Genomic DNA, 15,413 nt, shown 5'->3' with positions numbered 1-15,413 from the left:
AGGCCACGTGCACACATTAAGTATTTGGTGATTTTTTTACCTCAGCATTTGTAAGCCAAAACCAGGAGTGGGTGATAAATACAGAAGTGGTGACGTGTTTCTATTATACTTTTTTTCTGATTGTTCCTCTCCTGGTTTTGGCTTACAGATACTGAGATAAAATACTGACCAAATACTGATTGTGTGAACGTGGCCTAAGTCACTTTTCTTTCACCTTTATTTTCTGTCACCTCGGTCCCCTCCAATGAATCTTGCACCGTATTTTGGCATTCACCAGTGGCATACTTTGAAGGATCGCCAACATAAGCCTCAGCTTTCTTGAGTTTCTAATAGTATTGGTTTTCTTATGGACCAGCAGGATCTTATGGCCCCCCCCCTAGGTTTCAGGACCAAAAGTGTCTCTCTAAGTCCCCTGACATTAACTCCTTGCCTCCCTTTATCACCTTAACCATGTAGTACTAGTCTGAGGTGCTTGGGGCTGCTTCCATCAAACCCATGGATGGAAGTGACTATAACCAATCCTTTTAACCCCTTCCCACTCAAGGGCATTTCTGCAGCGCTATTAACCCCTGAGTTGCCACAGAGCAACATCTCCATGTGCAGGGTGGACCCCCACAACAATATCAGTCACTGCACAGGTCTATGTCTGTGTAATGAGCGTCTCCTCTCCTCCCCTCCAGCCCAGGTCTGAGCCTTGGAGCTTCCTCCTCTCCTATTGTCTGTGTAGCATCAGCAGCACAGTGAGTTAATGCAGAATTCCAGCCCTGCTCTCTGCAGCCAGCACCCCCTCCTTTCCTGTGCCTGTGCTCCCCTCCGAAGCATCGATGTGGTTATCCCCCCTCTCCCTCCCTGGTCAGGGCTTTGCAGCTGTCTCTGTTTTGGGGAAGGAGGTATCATCATCATCATCATCAGCTTGAGAAGCAGGGAGACTCCAGACATCACACTGCAAATCAAGGTGCAACCAGACAGGGTAAGTCCCAGCCTTCTCCTCCAGCCCCTGGCCTCCAGAATCCCCTCTGGGATTGTGTTACCCTGGGGTACCCCTCCAGCCCCCTGTCTTGACAGGCCTGCCTTGCTGTGGGATGCTCTGCTGTCATGCAGTCTGCACCAAGTGTCCTGTTGCTATGGACTGGTGCAGGGATGTGTGGTGCAGTGTGAGATGCTCTGCAGCAGAGAGACCCCAACTACAGCCTAACTTCTGGGACCAGCAAAGTGTCACCCCATCAACTTACCCACTTACACTGGGGTAATGACCCCATATGGCATCCTCTGCATTACCCTCATTCTGTCTCCTCTAGGGGATGCCCAGTGATGGCTTTTTCTGTTTTGGCTACTGTACATATGCTGGATTTGCTAACCTGTAGCTTTGTAGTAGTTGGGGGACTACAAGTTCCAGCAAGTCATACAAAAAGAGAAGCTACAGGTTGCTTATATATGTGCAATGTGCATTTTGCTGTCTTACTATACAGACACATTGGGTTGTATACTACCTGTTAAGTGTCACATTATGCAGAGTTTTATGCAGCTGTTCACACTACGTTGGGGCATATATATGATACTGCACCTTCAGAGCAGGTTTTGTGCTGCAGACTGTATGGATGTGCTGCAGACTGTATGGATGTGCTGCAGACAGCAGTGTGTGCAATGTTTCCAACCCTGCAAAGGCCATTCACAGTGCTGTGTACCTGACGTCTGTCTGTCTGACCCTTCCTACTAAGTGATACCTTATGAGATGTTTTTTTCTGACACCGCACTGTAGCAGAAGACTGACCCCCTCCCATATACACAATTACCATTATGATGGGGGGGTCTGCTATGTTGTAACATATAAGTGACATCATCCTTGGGATATGAAGGGAATTGTGACATTTGGGGATATGGATACCTTGCATATCAGTGATAGAGGGGGAAGTTACTAATCTGATTCATTTTCTGTGTTAATAGATATGTACACATGCACTGATCTACTGTATATACCTATAGAGACTGCTCGTCTTAGGCACAAGGGCTTACACTGTATTATTCTGCCTGGCTATCTTGCAAGATATAGCTTGGCGTTGGTTTAGTATATAATTCTTTTCAGCCTCTAGGTGTTATCCAGAGTTGCATCTTTGGATACCCATTGATGACACTTGGGGATGTACAGAATTTAGCAGCAGGTATACCAAGCAGGAACGCTACACCTATGGTCTACTGTGTACTGTGCCGTCTGTCATAGCTCCCTGTAGTGTTCTTCAATTGGATGACAGACAGATGAGGAGTGACAAAAACTTCTCGCCCCCCATGATCACTACGTGCTATCACAAATCTCCAGTGCTGAGAAGCTCCAGACTTTAGGTTCTGTGGCCCTTCTGTAAATGTCCCATGTCATGTAATGAGACAGCTGTGACCATAGAGGGGCTGCAGGGTCTTTGTACATGCTACACTAGGGCAGACCTACATCTATAGTTTAATACTGAAGATAAGCTCTTTTCTTTGAGATTGTAAATCTAGAACCCGGAGTCCCTATGGACATATTTTCTATGATTATTTGAACTATAGCATAGTCTCACACCTAAAAGTGTCATCCAATCCTCACACCTGAAGAAAAAAAGTCAGTAGATCAAAATTAGGGGGCCAGTGTCACACTTTATGGCATGCTGAACCACAAAGCTTGACTTTTACTGAAGTTTTGCAGCAACTTAAGAAATTCTATTACATTGATGAGGGCTTTAAGAGAGATGCTCTCATATCTGTTACTTGACTTAAGCACTTTGCATTTCTTCCTGGTCCTTTAAAGAGGACCTACTACCAGATCACGAGCTGCAGGTTTTTGTTCTTATTTTATTCCCACAGTTCCCCTGAGTAATCTGGGTTTTTTTTTATAACCCACTATATGGTTTAAGGAAGTGGGCCTTTTTTATTCAGAGCTAATTTTTATAGTCTATACCAAGGGGGGGCGTGGCTCACAGGATAAATATGCAAAGCAACCTAGAGATACGCCCCAGAGGATCCTGTGAGCCACACCCCCAGGGAACACTCGGGAGCAATGGGAATAAAGTAAGACCAATATTGGCCTTTTTTGACCAAGTGACAGGTGTAAGGTTCACCTTGTGACTTGGATCTGCTAAGCATCATGTCCAGTGGTTACATGGACCCCGGGCGTCGGTGCAGCATGGACATGGACACACAGAAGTTTCGAGAACATCAGAAAGGATGAAGAGAGGTCAGCAGGAATTGAAGCAAGTAACAGAAGGCAAGAAACAAACTAAAGTCTGGGATAACGATCTGAAAACTCAGGTATGTGTCCTAATGGGCCTTAAAAGGCCTAAGGAGATGATGTCACATGCGGGGCAACTGAGGCCAACAGACCGAGGTGAGGGAAGCAAGGCCCAAACCTGGGACAGGTGTGTAACAACAGGTCCTCTTTACATAAATGTTTGATGTGGTATGTTCCAATGTGGCATCTTATGGTCATAAGAGAAGTTACTAATCTATGATAATACAACTTTCACTAATAACCTGTGCACAGTGGATCAAGAAATCCATCTTTTATGGCATTAATGTGGGAATGTGATGAAGGGAATTGAAAGGTGATGTAAAACACGGGTAAGGCTATGTTCACACTTTGCATTTTTGCAGCTTTTTAAATGCCAATTTTAAGCTGCATTTCATAGTACCAGCAAAGCTTATGAGATTTCAGAAATCTCATGCACACGCATTGGTATTATTTTCCTGACTACTGCGTTTTGAAAACTGCAAATTGTCTCTTGAGAGAGGAAGAGGACTAGAACTCTAGTGCCACCTATAGGAAGTAGTAATCCTAAAAGTCAATATCCACCCTTTAACGAGCCTTGTCACATGACTTAGGATAAAAGCCAAAACCAAAATCTCAATTTGCAGAAATTGTGTTTCGGGGTACTGCCCCTCATCAGCTCAAAGTGTGAGATCTGGTTTAGCTGGGTGAGAGGTGTCACTTCAGGTGCTGCATGTCACTTCTTTCTGCTTTTTTCTGTGTATTTGCAGCATTTTTTTCCCATAGGAAACAATGGGTAGGTACAGAAACGCAGCAAAAACGCAGGTATCAATTTTTGCTGCATTTTTGGTGCAAAAAATGTTAATGAAGTTGCATCATGATTTTTTGGGGCCACTAAACTTTATCATCTTGCATAAGAGGAATTAGAAGTGCAGCAAAAAAAGTAGCGAAAAAACGTAGCAAAACCTGCTTTTTTGAGGCAGCTTTGACCAGGTTTTGCCTGCAGAAAAAACCAGCAAAAAAGCAACTTGTGAACATAGCATAAGTATAGTGAAAACAGGACAAACAGCAAATATCAAAACGTCTCCTTCCCTTCTGGTGCTGGCTCATTCCTCAGCACCCATCTCTTAGGACAGGAGGACAATTTAAGTTGTCCTGAGGGAATTTTCACCTTTCTATGTTATTGGCAGGTGCCTTGGTACATGGGTCCAATCTGAGCCAGGACATCTCTCCTGTGTGTGCCGTGGTGCAAAATGCGCTAGCAAAGGGTGCCTCTGTGGGGTGACCTCAGAGCAGAGTAGGACCTAGTTCATTAAGGCTGGTTTCACACTTGCGTTTTTGTCTGCAGCGTTTTTTGCACAAAAAACGCATGCGTTTTTTTCTCCTATATTTAACATTGAAAACGCATACGTTTTTTTGCACATGCGTTTGGTCGCGTTTTCAAACGCATGCGTTTTTTGTCTGCATGCGTTCATTTTCAAAAATGCTACCTGCAGTATTTTCTTGCGCGTTTTTTTGCCGCGAAAAAACGCATGCGTTTTTTTGCCGCGAAAAAACGCATGCGTTTTTTCGCGGCAAAAAAATGCATTGCTGTCTATGTAAACGCATGCGTTTTTAAGCACATGCGTTTGTTTGCGCTAAAAACGCATGCGTTTTTATAGAAAAAAAACCAGAAAACACACTGAAAAGCCACCCACCACCATCAAGGTGATAAAGGGATCTAAACCCTAACCCTAACTCTACCCCTAACCTCACCCCTAACCGTTTAATGAACATTTTCTGACAGTCATATTGCCACGTATTTAAGTGCCACGTATCACGTATTTCAGTGCCACGTGCCACGTGCCACGTATTTAATACGTGGCACGTGGCACTTAAATATGTGCCACGTGGCACTTAAATACGTGGCACGTGGCACTTAAATATGTGGCATGTGGCACTTTAATACGTGGCACGTGGCACTTAAATACGTGGCACGTGGCATACGTGGCACTGAAATACGTGGCACGTGGCACTTTAATACGTGGCACGTGGCACTTAAATATGTGGCACGTGGCACTTTAATACATGGCACGTGGCACTTAAATATGTGGCACGTGGCACTTAAATACGTGGCACGTGGCACTTTAATACGTGGCACGTGGCACTTAAATATGTGGCACGTGGCACTTAAATACGTGGCACGTGGCATACGTGGCACTGAAATACGTGGCACGTGGCACTTTAATACGTGGCACGTGGCACTTAAATATGTGGCACGTGGCACTTTAAGTGCCACGTGGCACATATTTAAGTGCCACGTGCCACGTATTAAAGTGCCACGTGCCACGTATTTAAGTGCCACGTGCCACATATTTAAGTGCCACGTGCCACGTATTAAAGTGCCACGTGCCACGTATTTAAGTGCCACGTGGCACATATTTAAGTGCCACATGCCACGTATTTAAGTGCCACATGCCACGTATTTGAGTGCCACGTATTTAAGTACCACGTATTTCAGTTGCACGTATTTCAGTGCCACGTATTTCAGTCACGTTTAGGGTTAGGGGTAGGGGTAGGGTTAGGGTTTTCTTGTTTTTTGTGTTTTCTTGTGTTTTCTTGTGTTTTTCTATAAAAACGCATGCGTCTAAAAAACGCATGCGTTTTACCGCGTTTACATGCGTTTTTCACACATGCGTTTTTTTTTTAAAACGCATGCAGACAAAAACGCAAGTGTGAAACCAGCCTAAGATTGATGATGAACCAGGAGCGGGCACAGAAAGAAGAGGGCCCTTTGTTGCTCTGCAAGAACAGTAGATGAGCCCAATGCAGTCCAGTTGCTCATCATAATGAACAATTCCTCCTGCTATAGAGGTGGATCTGAGCTCCGTTACCTCTTGGGTAAGGTGCGGCGGCACAGATTGTACCAATGGTATGTTCGCCCCTTGATGAACAGTGAACAGGGTGCCTCTTAATGATTTTGGCATAACTTTAAACTGCCATGCGCCACTGCGAAAAAAGAGTATTGGAGTATATATTTTTTTGTCCTAATTTAAGCTATTTTGTGTTGTATATTATGATAAATCTGCCTACAACGCTTGACCTTGCCCCTCCCAGCTAAGCTTTGCTCACTTCTTAAAAAGTTGGAGCACCTAGCAGAAACCTGTGTAAAAATACCAAAAAGAAGCACAATTTTTGTGCAACTATCAGTTGCGCAAAAATTTTGAAACATTTCAGACTCGCTTTTTTTTGCCAGAGAGGTCAGCTCAAGATCCAACACTATTCATTCGAATAGAGGCAGATGTGCAGTGCAGCTTTGCAACTGACCATCGGCATCGGGAACAGCTAATTGATGTGCATACCAGGTGTCGCACCGTCTGGCATTGACAACCTATCATAATGATAGGCCATTAGTTTAAATAGCTACACATCCCCTTTAAGAGGTTCTTGAGCTGTTCGCTCTTTTAAAAAACTACCTCATCATGTCACTTTAAGGATTTCATTTCACTTGTGGTTGTCTATACAGACTATTGTTATGAGCTGATTGTAGTAACTACCATGCTACTTATCACATATCTATAGGTTTGTAAAAATGTTTTATTTTTTTTCTGTGATCAGTGGGTAAGTGTTAGAAGCATACAGGGATGGACTGGCCAACCAGAGAAAAGGAGGATTCTCCGGTGGGCCCAGGCACTGACACCTGGTGGCATATTGGTCTGCAGCTGCCTAGGGCCCCCACTGCTCCAGGGGCCCCCCAGCCAGTGGCTAATAGCGGCACACTTAGCTGCTTTGGGGCCCTCCTGGTGCCAGAGAGCAGCAGCTGTCCCCGCTGCTAAAGAGAAATTAATATTCACGCTTCCCCACGCTCCCATGGGCGTGGAGAGGAGTGAATACTATTACACTTTAATAGCGGGCAGCGTTAGCCACATGCTGAGGCTAATACTGCCCGCAGGTGCTGCTGAATCGGGGCCCCGGAGGTGGGCCCCTAAAGGGCAGCGAACCCTGATTGCGATCCGTGCAGCTTGGGACTGGAGTGGAGCTGCAGGGATCCGATGCCATCCTCCTTCCTGCCCACCTGCCCGGCACTTCCTGTCTGACTCAGCGCGGCTGGATGACGTCATCATTCAGCATGGCTATTTCAGAGAGGAAGCTGCTAGGATGTGCTTTGGCTGCTGGGAACGTGCAGAGAGGTGAGTGGGTGCTGTGTGTGTGTTTCTGCCTTCCTGCCTACCTGTGTGTGTGCGGCTGTGTGTGTATGTGGTGCGGTGCTGTGTGTGTGTGTGTGTGTGTGTGTGTGTGTGTGTGTGTGAGAGTGGTGCGGTGCTGTCTGTGTGATAGTGATGTTGTGTCTGTGTGTGTATTGGAGATATTGGAGATTGACAATGATGTGCGTGATGGGAGTGGTGATGGAGAAGGCAATGATGGTGGTGGGGGAGGCAATGATGGTGGTGGGGGGAGGAAATGATGATGGTGGTCGGGGAGGCAATGATGTGGAGGCAATGATGTTGGTGGTAGAGGCAAGATGATGTGGTGGAGGCAATGATGATGGTGGTGGAGGCAATGATGATGGTGGTGGGGAGGCAATGATGGAAGTGGTGGAATGGGAAATGATGGGGTGGTGGGGGAGAAGGCAGTGATGTTAGTGAGGTGGAGGCACTGATGATGGTGGGGGAGGCAATGGTGGAGGTGATGGAATGGGCAATGATGGGGTGGTGGGGGGAAAGGCAATGATGGTTGTGGTGGAAAGGACAATGATGATGGTGGTGGGGAGAAAGCAATGATGGTTGTGGTGTAAAGGACAAAGATGGTAGTGGTGAAAAGGACAATGGTGGGGGAGGAGGCAATGATGGAGGTGGTGGGTGAGAAGGCAATGATGGAGGTGATGATGAGTACAATGATGGGGGTGGAGGGGGAGAACAATGATGGTGATGGAGGGGGGCTGATTATACCTTTTCAGGGGGCTGCATTATACTCTATGAGGGGGCTACATTATAATTCTGTGGGAGGCTGCATTAGTCTCTCTCAGGGGGCTACATCATACTATATGAGGGGAACTACATTATGCCCTATGAGGGGGCTACAGTATATTCTATGGGGGGCTGCCTTATGAGGGGGGTTGCATTATACTCTGAGTGGGCTACATTATATTCTGTGGAGGGGCTGCATTATATTATATGTGGTGGGCTGCATTATTCTCTCAGGGGCTACATCATACTATATAAGGGGAGCTGCATTATGCCCTATGAGGGGGCTACAGTATATTCTATGGGGGGCTGCCTTATGAGGGGGTTGCATTATACTCTGAGGGGGCTACATTATATTCTGTAGAGGGGCTGCATTATACTATATGAGGGGGGCTGCATTATGCCATATGAGGGTGCTACATTATATTCTATGGGGGGCTGCATTATACCTTATGAGGGGGTTGCATTGTATTTTGTGGGGTGCTGTATTATACCCTATGAGGGGGGCTGCATTATATTCCATGAGGGAGGCTACATTATATTCTATGAGGGGGCTATTTTATATTCTACGAGGGGGCTACCCCAACCCCCCTACATAATTAAGACGTTTACTACCTTATATTATACCCTGATATTAGTGTGTTTTACCACACAATTGATGGTCTTGAATTTATTTCTATGTAGCTACATAGTGGGCCTCAAGAATGATTTTCTCTGGTGGGCCCAAGGTGCTCCAGTCCAACGCTGGAAGCATACATGTTATAGAAAGATCTATATTTTGGTTTGTATCGTTACAGATCATTTGACATCCAATCCTTTGGTCAACATTATGGCAGCTAGAGGTTTTTTTTTTAAACTCCCAAGCTCCAACACATGATATGCACTAAGACCTACAATGTACAATATCTCTCTCTCTGAGCCTTTTGGGTCTTTCAAGTCTCAGGGCCCAACTTCAACAGCACTTACGCAGTTCCTAATGTAGCCCTCCTACAGATTTTTAGAAATCTAAGATGATTGGGATTCTTACTAATTTAAAGTCTTATTGATTATATACTGTACAGCTAATGACCGTACTTCTTGATGATATTTTGCAATAGTGTTGAAGGATGCATTTAGTCAATAGTTGGCAACATTGGTGCAAATTACTTCAAAATGATCTTAATAGTGCATTTCTTGTGCTAAATAAGGCAGGACAGTGGCTTAATGGTTAGCATTTCTGAGGTCCTGGGTTCAGATCCCACCAAGGACAACATCTGCAAGTAGTTTGTATGTTCTCCCCGTGTATGCTTGGGTAATCTCTGGTTTCTTCCCACATTCCAAAGACATAGTGATAATGAATCTCGATTGTGGGGACAATGAGGATAATGTCTGTAAATTGCTGCGGAATTAATGGATCTATATACTGTTGTGCTCAAAAGTTTACATACCCCGGCAGAATTTTTGCTTTCCTGGCCTTTTTCAGAGAATATGAATGCTAACACCAAAACTTTTTCTCCACTCATGGTTACTGGTAAGGTGAAGCCATTTACTGTCAAATTACTGTGTTTTCTCTTTTTAAATCATAATGACAACCCAAAACATCCAAATATGACCCTGATCAAAAGTTTACATACCCTGGTGATTTTGGCCTTTTAACATGCACAGAAATTGACACAAATTGATTTGAATGGCTACTAAAGGTAACATCCTCACCTGTGACCTATTTTCTTATAATCAGTGTGCGTGCATAAAAGCTGAGTGAGTTTCTGAGATCCAGAAAGGCTCTTGCATCTTTCATCCAACCACTGACGTTTCTGGATTGTGAGTCATGGGGAAAGCAAAATAATTGTCAACGGATCTACGGGAAAAGGTTGTTGAACTGCATAAAACTGGAAAGGGATACAAAAAGATATCCAAGGAATTGATAATGCCAGTCAGCAGTGTTTAAACTGTAATTAACAAATGGAAAATCAGGGGCTCTGGAAAAACAAAACCACGGTCAGGTAGACCAACAAAAATGTCATCCACAACTGCCAGTCAAATTGTTCAGGATACAAAGAAAAACCCACAAATAACATCAGCTGAAATACAGGACTCTCAGAAAACTAGCGGTGTGGCTGTTTCAGGATGCACAATAAGGAGGCAATTGAAGAAAAATGGGCTGCATGGTCGAGTCGCCCGAAGAAAGCCTTTACTGCGCGAATGCCACAAAGTATCTCGCCTACAATACGCAAAACAGCGCAGAGACAAGCCTCAAAACTTAAAATATACAATAAACTTGAGACTTTGGGCCCATTTAATCAAGACTGGTGTTGTTCATGCTGGTCTTGATAATGGGGGAGTGCTGGAGTCAGATGCTCCTGATTCATGAAGAGGTGCACTCCACTCTGTGAATCTGGCATGCGCCTCTAGAGGTACACTAAGTCAGAAATCTTACTGCAGTTAGGCTTTATCCTGACAGAGCAAAGATTTTGGTCGCCAATACATACTAGATAGCTTTTGGTCAACAACTATCGGTTCTAGGATGTTTCGCCCAGCAGTTCGCCCTCAGCAGTTCACCCACAGCAGTTCGCCCCCAGCAGTTCGCTCCTGGGTACATTTCGTCCCCAGCATTTGGCCCCCGGATGTTTCGCCCCCGGCAGTTCACCCCATCAGTTCGCCCCCAGATGTTTGTACCCTTGTGGTTCATGAATTCCTGTCCATCATCAATGTTTTGCCCCCAGCAGTTCGCCCCCGGATGTTTGTACCCTTGTGGTTCATGAATTCCTGTCCATCATCAATGTTTTGCCCCCAGCAGTTCGCCCCCGGATGTTTGTACCCTTGTGGTTCATGAATTCCCGTCCGTCATCAATGTTTCGCCCCCAGCAGTTTGCCCCCAGCAGTTCACCCCTGGATGTTTCGCCCCAAATGTTTCTCCTACAGCATTTTGTTCCTGGATGTGTCGCCATCTGATGTTTCGCACCTAACATTTTGACCCCAGATATTTCACCCTCAAATTTTGGGGTCAACATGCAGGGATCAAAACAACTAGGGCTGAATATACCTGGGGGTAAAATATACAGGACCCCAATTGCAGGGGATTCCTGTGGCTGCCTTTTCAGCAGCTCACCCAGTGTCTCTTCTGGCTGTCCTTAAAGGAGTATTATTACCCTAGAACAAAAAAAACTGACATACTTACCTGTCGCAGTTGCAGCTCCTTGGGTCACGGAGTGCAGTCTAGCAGTTCCCCATGATGTCTTCTCCTGCTTCTGGCTGTCTTTTCATCTTCCCTGGATCACTGATCCATGAAGCATGATGAATGCCACAGCAGTGAGGCCAAATGTCTCCAGGCCACTCACTGACATGACGTCACTCCTGCTGCCCCATTCATCAGTCAATCCAGTGGCGTATCCGGGGGGGCAGCCGGGGCATGTGCCCCGGGTGCAGCCAACAGGGAGGCGCCAGCGGGCCGCCTGATGATGCGGCGGTACAAGGAAGCTCCTCTGTTGTGAATTTACTTTTTGGCTCCCTCTAGTGGCGACTAGGGATTTGACTCTGGGTATGTCTGTCATTCCTTTTATGCTCACCTGGGTCGTTAGGTCAGGGGTGTTGCTATATAAGCTCCCTGGACCTTCAGTTCAATGCCTGGCAACGTTGATATCTGAGCTAATCTGTAGTGCTCTTGTCTACTGATCCTGGTTCCTGCTTGATTAAGCTAAGTCTGTTTTTTTGCTTTTTGCAATTCGTTTTTGTTTGCATTTTCTGTCCAGCTTGTATATAATCTGTATCCTGACCTTGCTGGAAGCTCTAGGGCGGCTGGTATTCTCCCCCCGGGCCGTTAGACGGTTCGGGGGTTCTTGAATCTCCAGCGTGGATTTTTTGATAGGGTTTTTGTTGACCATATAAGTTATCTTACTATATTCTGCTATTAGTAAGTGGGCCTCTCTTTGCTAAACCTAGTTCATCTCTGTGTTTGTCATTTCCTCTTACCTCACCGTTAATATTTGTGGGGGGCTTGTATCCTACTTTTGGGGTCTTTTCTCTGGAGGCAAGAGAGGTCTTTGTTTTCCTCTTCTAGGGGTAGTTAGCTCTCCGGCTGGCACGAGACATCTAGCGACCAACGTAGGCATGTTCCCCGGCTACTTCTAGGGTTGGCGTTAGGAGTAGATATATGGTCAACCCAGTTACCACTGCCCTATGAGCTGGATTTTTGTACTTTGCAGACTTGCTGATATCTCTGAGACCCTCGCCATTGGGGTCATAACAGTTTGCCAGGCCAGTATTTAATGTTAAATGCATTGCAGAAGTGGGATTATAAGAAAGAAAGCTCTGAGTTTTTTTTTTCTCTCTCTCATTTTTTTTTTTTCTTTTCCCCTTTACCTTTGAGTGGCTTGTGATTGCTGCAGACATGAATGTCCAGACCTTGATTACAAGTGTGGACCAGCTTGCTGCTCGTGTGCAGGGCATACAAGATTATGTTACCAGAAATCCTATGTCAGAACCTAAGATACCGATTCCTGAACTGTTTTCCGGAGACCGATTTAAGTTTAGAAATTTCAGGAATAATTGTAAATTGTTTTTGTCCCTGAGACCCTGTTCCTCTGGAGACTCCGCTCAGCAAGTGAAAATTGTTATTTCTTTTTTACGGGGCGACCCTCAGGATTGGGCTTTCTCGCTGGCGCCAGGAGATCCGGCATTGGCTGATATTGATGCGTTTTTTCTGGCGCTCGGTTTGCTTTATGAGGAACCCAATCTTGAGATTCAGGCAGAAAAAGCCTTGCTGGCTATGTCTCAGGGCCAGGACGAGGCTGAGGTGTATTGCCAAAAATTTCGGAAATGGTCCGTGCTGACCCAGTGGAACGAGTGTGCATTGGCTGCAAATTTTAGAAATGGCCTTTCTGAAGCCATTAAGAATGTGATGGTGGGTTTTCCCATTCCCACAGGTCTGAATGATTCCATGGCCCTGGCGATTCAAATTGACCGGCGGTTGCGGGAGCGCAAAACCGCAAATTCCCTCATGGTGTTATCTGAACAGGCACCTGATTTAATGCAATGTGATAGAATCCTGACTAGAAATGAGCGGAAAATTCATAGACGCCAGAATGGCTTGTGTTACTACTGTGGTGATTCTGCACATGTTATCTCAGCATGCTCTAAGCGCCTTACTAAGGTTGTTAGTCCTGTCGCTATTGGTAATTTGCAACCTAAGTTCATTCTATCTGTAACTTTGATTTGCTCACTGTCATCGTATCCTGTCATGGCGTTTGTAGATTCAGGTGCTGCCCTGAGTCTTATGGATCTGTCATTTGCCAAGCGCTGCGGTTTTGTTCTTGAGCCATTAGAAAATCCTATCCCTCTTAGGGGTATTGACGCTACGCCATTGGCAGAAAATAAACCGCAGTTTTGGACACAGGTCACCATGTGCATGACTCCTGAACATCGGGAGGTGATACGTTTTCTTGTTCTGCATAAAATGCATGATTTGGTTGTTTTGGGGTTGCCATGGTTACAGACCCATAATCCAGTCTTGGACTGGAAGGCAATGTCAGTGTCAAGTTGGGGCTGTCATGGAATTCATGGAGATTCCCTGCCCGTGTCTATTGCTACTTCTACGCCTTCGGAAGTTCCGGCGTATTTGTCTGATTATCGGGATGTCTTCAGCGAGTCTAGGTCAAGTGCATTGCCTCCTCATAGGGAATGTGACTGTGCAATAGATTTGATTCCAGGCAGTAAGTTTCCTAAGGGAAGACTGTTTAATCTGTCGGTACCTGAACATACCGCGATGCGTTCATATATCAAGGAGTCTCTGGAGAAGGGGCATATCCGTCCTTCTTCTTCCCCTCTTGGTGCGGGATTCTTTTTTGTGGCTAAAAAAGACGGATCTTTGAGGCCTTGTATTGACTATCGGCTTTTAAATAAGATCACTGTCAAATTTCAGTATCCTTTGCCGTTGTTGTCAGACTTGTTTGCCCGGATTAAAGGTGCCAAGTGGTTCACCAAGATAGACCTTCGCGGTGCGTACAACCTTGTGCGCATTAAACAAGGAGATGAATGGAAAACCGCATTCAATACGCCCGAAGGTCATTTTGAGTACTTGGTGATGCCATTTGGGCTCTCTAATGCACCTTCAGTTTTTCAGTCCTTTATGCATGACATTTTCCGGAAGTATCTGGATAGATTTTTGATCATTTATCTGGATGATATTCTGGTTTTTTCTGATGATTGGGACTCGCATGTGGAGCAGGTCAGGATGGTTTTCAAGATTTTGCGTGAAAATTCTTTGTTTGTTAAAGGCTCAAAGTGTCTCTTTGGTGTACAGAAGGTTCCCTTTTTAGGGTTCATTTTTTCCCCTTCTGCTGTGGAGATGGACCCAGTCAAGGTTCGAGCTATTCATGATTGGACTCAACCCTCGTCAGTTAAGAGTCTTCAGAAGTTCTTGGGTTTTGCTAACTTCTACCGTCGTTTTATCGCTAATTTTTCTAGCGTTGTTAAACCGTTGACGGATATGACCAAGAAAGGCTCTGATGTGGCTAACTGGGCTCCTGCTGCCGTGGAGGCTTTCCAGGAGTTGAAGCGCCGGTTTACTTCAGCGCCTGTTTTGTGCCAGCCTGATGTCTCACTTCCCTTTCAGGTTGAAGTGGATGCTTCGGAGATTGGGGCAGGGGCCGTTTTGTCGCAGAGAAGCCCTGGTTGTGCTACTATGAGACCTTGTGCCTTTTTCTCTAGGAAGTTTTTGCCGGCTGAGCGAAATTATGATGTGGGCAATCGGGAGTTGTTGGCCATGAAGTGGGCATTTGAGGAGTGGCGTCATTGGCTCGAGGGTGCTAAGCATCGTGTGGTGGTCTTGACTGATCACAAAAATCTGATGTACCTCGAGTCTGCTAAACGCCTGAATCCTAGACAGGCCCGCTGGTCATTGTTTTTCTCCCGTTTTGACTTTGTGGTTTCATATTTACCAGGTTCTAAGAATGTGAAGGCCGATGCTCTGTCTAGGAGCTTTGTGCCTGATGCTCCTGGAGTCGCTGAACCTGTGGGTATTCTTAAGGAAGGAGTTATCCTGTCAGCTATTTCTCCAGATCTGCGACGTGTGTTGCAGAGATTTCAGGCTGGTAGTCCTGACTCTTGTCCACCTGACAGATTGTTTGTGCCTGCTAAATGGACCAGCAGAGTCATTTCCGAGGTTCATTCCTCTGTGTTGGCAGGACACCCGGGAATTTTTGGCACTAGAGATCTGGTGGCCAGGTCCTTTTGGTGGCCTTCCTTGTCAAGAGATGTGC

At 45.6% G+C, this 15,413-nt stretch overlaps 1 protein-coding gene across 1 annotated transcript in view; it reads left to right on the top strand.

The window, feature by feature from the left end:
• The first annotated feature begins 579 nt into the window (after positions 1–579).
• Positions 580–15,413, top strand: part of OPRL1 (opioid related nociceptin receptor 1) — a 155,233-nt gene continuing 140,399 nt past the window's right edge. Inside the window, exon 1 of the mRNA XM_077252956.1 lies at positions 580–970. The gene's annotated coding sequence lies outside the window, so the exon portion shown is untranslated. The remainder of the gene's footprint in view (positions 971–15,413) is intronic.

Source organism: Ranitomeya variabilis, chromosome 4, assembly GCF_051348905.1.
Source record: "Ranitomeya variabilis isolate aRanVar5 chromosome 4, aRanVar5.hap1, whole genome shotgun sequence".
In the NCBI taxonomy this organism is placed as follows: Eukaryota; Metazoa; Chordata; class Amphibia; order Anura; family Dendrobatidae; genus Ranitomeya; species Ranitomeya variabilis.
The sequence above is the reverse complement of the archived record's forward strand: the minus strand, read 5'-3'. Positions and strand labels throughout refer to the sequence as shown.